The sequence below is a fragment of the Cynoglossus semilaevis genome, chromosome 2 (genome assembly GCF_000523025.1).
Source record: "Cynoglossus semilaevis isolate Cse_v1.0 chromosome 2, Cse_v1.0, whole genome shotgun sequence".
NCBI lineage: Eukaryota > Metazoa > Chordata > Actinopteri > Pleuronectiformes > Cynoglossidae > Cynoglossus > Cynoglossus semilaevis.
The window spans coordinates 11,720,158-11,726,259 of NC_024308.1; the positions used below are offsets into that span (position 1 = coordinate 11,720,158).

Consider the following 6,102-nt stretch of genomic DNA (forward strand, 5'->3'; position numbering starts at 1 on the left):
TCCCACCTCCCTCTCTGGCTGCTCGGCCTTAGGTCCATCAGATACAGTCGATGTACACTGCACTCATGCTCCGCTGCACCTCACACTCTGCAGAGATGAGGAGGACGAAAGAGGAACTGTCACAATGATGGCGATATGAAACATAGCACGACACAGGGAGAACAAACACGTGGTGCACAGCACCAGGTGAACACCAGGTCTGTCACAGTAAACTGTGCCATAGGAGGGCGTCATCTGTCCCACCATTATCTACTGCTTGTTTCCCAAAATTAGGGGTACCCCCCGCCGTACCCCAGCTGTCAACAGGCGTTGGCAGTGTTCACCCTAGGGGTGTGTATTGGCAAGAACCTGGCGATATGAAACATAGCACGACACAGGGGCAACCACATGATATATTGCAATACAGTGCGATACTATAGGCACCACTCTCAAATACATACAGACCCTATACAATCAACTAGTGGTCAAAGTTTTAAATGCAACACAAAAATGAACCAAAGCTGTACATATTTGCAGGTTAATTATTTATATAAAAAAATCGATAGAGTGCTGTAGAATACCAATACAGAAAACTGTTTTACTCGCCGTTACATTAAGAAATTTTAGATGAGAATTTACAGTGCCTTCGAAGGACTATGAAGGTTTTTTTGGAGACCCCGGATGTCGAGACAAAGGTGAAGAGATGAACTGATCGCTCTCTACTACGACGGCCAAAACTTCTCTGAATCTGTCAACTCCAATAACTTGAGAAACCAATCAGTGTCAGTTTGTAACTGCTGGAATGATGTGGACTCAAACCGAGGACAAACTGTTTGAATCTCTTGACATTATTAACTTAATTAAAATAAAATCTTTTTTTTTCTCCCCATCATCGCTCTGCTTGATTTTACGTTGTTCCTTCACAGAAACAATATTTTTCCCTATGAAAAATGAACAGAGAAAGGAGGCAGAAGCAACAAAAATCTCCCCTCATGCACCCCCCCTCCCCCTGCCCACTTTCTTTTTAGTAATTACCATCCAGCTGCTTGGAGGAACAATGCTTGGCTCTCTTCCAGACGGCTGACTTCATACACTCTGTGCCACGCTCAATTTGGAGCGCAGCGGAAGCTGGGCAAGACTGGCACCCTCCAGGGCATTGCTGTGTCTCTATGGGACTTGTGTATGAGTGTGTGAGTGTGTGTTAGTGTGTGTGTGTGTTTTCTTCAAACCTTCCCAGTTGCCATCCGGTGGTTTAGTCGATGTCCTGTTCCCTTCGTAGTTCTTCGTCCGTCTTTTCATCACTGAAAAAATAAAACAAATAAAAGAAAAATAAAGATTAAATTAAATACCAAAACCTATGACAGAATAGAACCCCCCCCCCGCACCCTCTCAAGATTTGAAGATTATTATGAATTTTAATATTTTATACATTGAGCATCAAGATACACAAGTAATGTTTAAATTAATCCAGAGACTGAAATATATACTGACCAAAAAATGCAAAAAAAACAAAAGCAAAAAAATGCTTTGAAAGGTTAGACGTTAAATATAACATAGAAAACTTGCCATATTCTATAGTATTATATCAATTTTACTGTAGCAGCCAAAGGTTTAAATGTAAATTGCTAATCTAAAGTGGTTGAATATATATATATATATATATATATATATATATATATATCGAGATTCTATAAAAAAAGAAAAAAGTTCAGAGACCGAAAAGTCTTGGTCAGAAGTCAGAAAAACCAAGGTTTCAAATTTGACAAATCCTCTGAATATGATTCAATAAAACTTTGAACCAGAAAATACTTTTAAAAAAGTTTTTTGCTTTTACCCTATAAAAAAATATTTTTCAGACTAAGTCTGACGCCACCTCCAGACCGTCTTGGTGTCCTGGTTGGACCCAGACCAGAATCAGACACATCAATGCGTCTATGAAAAAGTAAAATTAGGGGCACAGAGAGACACTGATTAAAGTCCAGACTTCTCTGCCGGCTGATCAACACTTCACTTATCTCTAAAATTCTAATTTTAGTGGAACTGCAGCGGCTGACTTCACAGGAAGCTGATTAATAAAAAACACTCAGCCTTGGTGAGAAGCTGTTGAGAGTAAGAGGTCGCAGTTCACTGTGAATCCTTGTACACCCACAACACTTTCCAAAGCTGCCGGATGCTAAGAGCTGTTACCAGGCAACAAGTAGCTTTAACTCAGACTAGTAATGAGTTTTCTCTTTGCTCCCGAGGCACTAAGATAAAGTTTATTAGCAGAAAGTTGAGGCTGATTCTTACGAGATCACCGGGTGCTGAAACAAAGTCTGGACCGGAAGGAGCGTTGGGTCTAAACCCTGGGACGAATTGTCCCTGTGGAAGGAGGCAGCATTAAATTAGCTTTTTTTAAAAAACAAACAACAACAAAAAAAAAGAGTTTCTATGTATTTTCCCTTGTGTGATGTTTGAAGAACCATTTTAAACAAATTGTGGACAACAGAAGCAGTCTGACGCAGCAGGAAGAAATGCACCAAATTATCCAATCAACAACGAGTTTATCCCAACGTGACCTCCCTCAAGCTAAGCAGAGACGTTGAGCTCAACAATGGAGGAAAAATGTATCATTGCGGCTTGGTCGCTAACACCGCTGCTACGTTTTATTAGGACTAGAAGAGCTAGAGCTAAAGTTAGCCAGGCGGTGTGGATTTGAAGATTCAGCTGCAGTAACAAGGGGTTTTCAAAGCAAAGGCTCCAGAAACCCAAATATGATTGGATCTAATTTGATGAACGAGTGGAAAAATCTCAGAACGAAGGTCAGAGGGACAAGGATGAGCACAAAGAAAGTTAAAATCCAACATTTTAGTGTAACTGTACACGCACACAAACACATACACACACGCACACACAAACAAACAGTACCACAGTCCTGCCCCCCCATTCTGCTCCTCTTTTTCAAATACAATAAGGACCTGTTTGGGTAAAGTATGCACAGTTACCCCAATTCTACTACCCCTCTCCCCTACTACCCCCTCCCTCACACACAAACACACACACACATTTTGGTTTCTACTGTTTTTAAACAGAGGATCATTTAAGGAGAGGAAAAAAAAGCTCAAATTAAACGTGACAACTCTTTCTCTTCTGACCTTCCAGTTGACGTGGGGTGATTTGGTCTTGATAGTTTAATAGAGAGGTCTGTAATAGATTTAAATAAAAAAGATCATTTCCCAAATTTCCTAAAACCCAAAATCATGACAAGCAAAACAAATCACTCATCATTCCACTCCATAAAACACAGAAACCATGTGACATTTTCAAAATGTGTCTTGTTATTATGTTGACCAGGTTCTAGAGGCGACACTGTGCACATTTAAAGGTGATAACGGCCAAATTACTGCATGTAATATCAACCATTTTGCAGAACGTTATTTCCCGTTGGCTTTGGGAGAATTTCTTAACAGATGTAGGAACAATGTTTTCTAAAGATCGAGCAGTGATCCAACGCTCTCGGCCAACAAGAGAGGAATCCCAAATATGTCATTGACACATTGCTTCTGACTTTTGGTTAAAGATTCATTTGTTTTTCATGTTTATGAACCGGGATGTGATTAATCTGGTCCAGAGAAAACAACTTAGTGGGCCGCATTTGGCCCGCTGGCCTTGTGTTTGACAGGTGTTTCAGAAGATGTTGGAAGTCTCGGTCCCTGACATCGTCGGTTGGTGTTTGTACCGTTGCTGCAACATTGCCCGTGGCTCCAGTGTCTCTATCAGCAGCCTGTCAGCAGCCTGTCATCACCATTGTCAGGCAGTCGGTGTTACTGTGTGTGATGTGTCATTTACACCCATCATTTATGTGTGTTCCTCCGTCAGCCTCACTACAGTTACAGTGTCGTCCTCCAGACTCCGCCTCCACCTCAGTAACAGTCAGAACACCATGGCTGCTGAGCTGGCCAAAATAAACAGAGTTGTGTGACTGAGTTAACACACACACACACACACACACATCAGACAACTATTCACACCTTTGGTCGGTTACGAGTGTCTGTCTTGTCCTGTAGAAATGAAACAACCTCAATATAAGCAATTATTATTTTACTAGTTTCTCTTTATTATTATTATTGTTATTATTATTATTACCCTGTAGGGATCAAGAACATTTTGATGAACACGTTGGCGCTTAGCAAAATTGCTAGCTTATATGTGGTGATATATGCCTTTTAATGCATATTTTAGTTAGCCATCTTAGCTGGTAGCCTATGGCTAACCTGTACACATCAAGCCTTATTTTGAAAAACATGTTAGCTTTCAGCAAGACATCTTGCATATAAGTGGCTACATATCGCTTTTTACCCTGAACTTATTGAGCAGATTTTGGTTAATGCTGTAAGTTAGCCATTAGCAAGTCTGTAGTTACTGTGTTGTCTTTAGACTGATGAGAAGACGGTTTGATATTGGAGGGTACATACTGAAACAATGAGCTACTGTCCAGATGTAGCATATAGCTAACAGCAACAGTGTATGGAATCTTAGCCGTCATACCTGGGTGAGTATACACACACTAAGTACTATCCTTGTGTTAAATATGAATAAATTCACATTTCGGGTTTTATAGTTGCTCGACTGTCCCATTTTATTTTACTTTGACAGTCTGTTTATACTTCCAAGGTTAGCTTCTCAAGCTACTCTGTAAGTCGTGTAACTTTCAGGACAGCTTTTCACTGCAGAGATGGTTTGACTTTCTATAACAGAGCAGGAGTGTGAGCCAAATAATCCTGCTTTAATCCAGTGTAAATGACCATGAGGGAAGATTTATGCATATACACAGGGTGGTTAAAAGGGCAGAGCCTGACTGCACGAGTGCACGGACGCTATGATACATGTAGGTGGAGGAGAGAGTACACCTCCAGTACTACAAACATACGCACTGACTGAATACTGTCTGTTTATGACCTTGTGATAGTACGCGTGTTAACGTCTGTGTGGATGTGGACGTGTGCTAACGGCAGTTGACCCCAGGCTGGGCCCCCAACACAGTGTCCTGGAGGATTGTGGGTAGCCGGGAGTCAGGTTTGGATTCTGCCTTTTTTTGTGTCTGAGTGCTGACATCACTGTGCTGATGGCACCAAATCCCCCGTTTTACTGCACACAGCACTTTCTATACAAAACACCAACACACACACACACACACACACAAACCTAAAACACCCGCATACACACATTGAGTTATGCAAACTTGGCCAAAAAAAAAAAAAAATTCCTGGCTCTATCTTTTCAGCACACATATACATCCATGTTTGCATTTTTGCTCACACACACACACACACATCAGGCAGAAAAAACGCTTACGTCCACTTCGTATAAGGCACTGATTTTCGTCACTGGAACACACACACACACACACACACATATGTCAGTGCTTTCATAAAGCTGTAGTTTTTTCATCCGTGTCAGCCTTTAATCTCACAGTCAATCGTCGATTTGCTAATAATCCTGGCTCTCTGACCCAGTCTCTGCACGGTCTGGTTAAACATTAACCGTCAGCCTTTCTCTTCCCTCCACTGCTGTCTTTGGTATGTGTACGCAGCCCAGATAAGCAGAGGGGAATCAGGACACATCCTGTCAAGTCCAGAGGAAACGCACGGCCATTTTTTTTTTACAACCATCAAACAGCAAATTGACCATATTGAACTGAAGGAACCTCTTGGATCAAAAGTGAAATGTCTTCAAAAAGACCTACTCCGTCCTCTGTAACTATTTTTGGAGGAACATATTCACTTGTTTGTTGTATTTATGCAGAGAAGCTGTCCTTCCACAGTTTCACCTGAACAGCAGGCAACAAAATTAGTCCTTAAGGTGCATTTTTATATGTTACAATTACTTAATGGCTAAATTGCATTTTTTTGCATCACTGACATAAGGTCAACAAGTTTCTGCAAAGTGGTCTGTTTAATCCTATTAATATAAAAAAGATTACCCATCAATCATTTGAATTGTTTCACCCTGGAACCAGAAGAAAGAAGATGAGGAAGAAAAGTACTTCATTAATGAAATTCACCCAGCAGCAGCAGCAGCAGCAGCTACAGCAGCAGCAGCAGCAGCAGCAGCAGCAACAGCGGCAGCAGCAGCCGCAGCGGC

General features: G+C 41.3%; 1 long non-coding RNA gene across 1 annotated transcript in view; it reads right to left on the reverse strand.

The window, feature by feature from the left end:
* Positions 1-6,102, reverse strand: part of LOC103399569 (uncharacterized) — a 71,837-nt gene that overhangs the window by 15,134 nt on the left and 50,601 nt on the right. The window contains exon 3 of the long non-coding RNA XR_523654.3: positions 1,209-1,280. This is a non-coding gene — a long non-coding RNA (uncharacterized LOC103399569). The remainder of the gene's footprint in view (positions 1-1,208; positions 1,281-6,102) is intronic.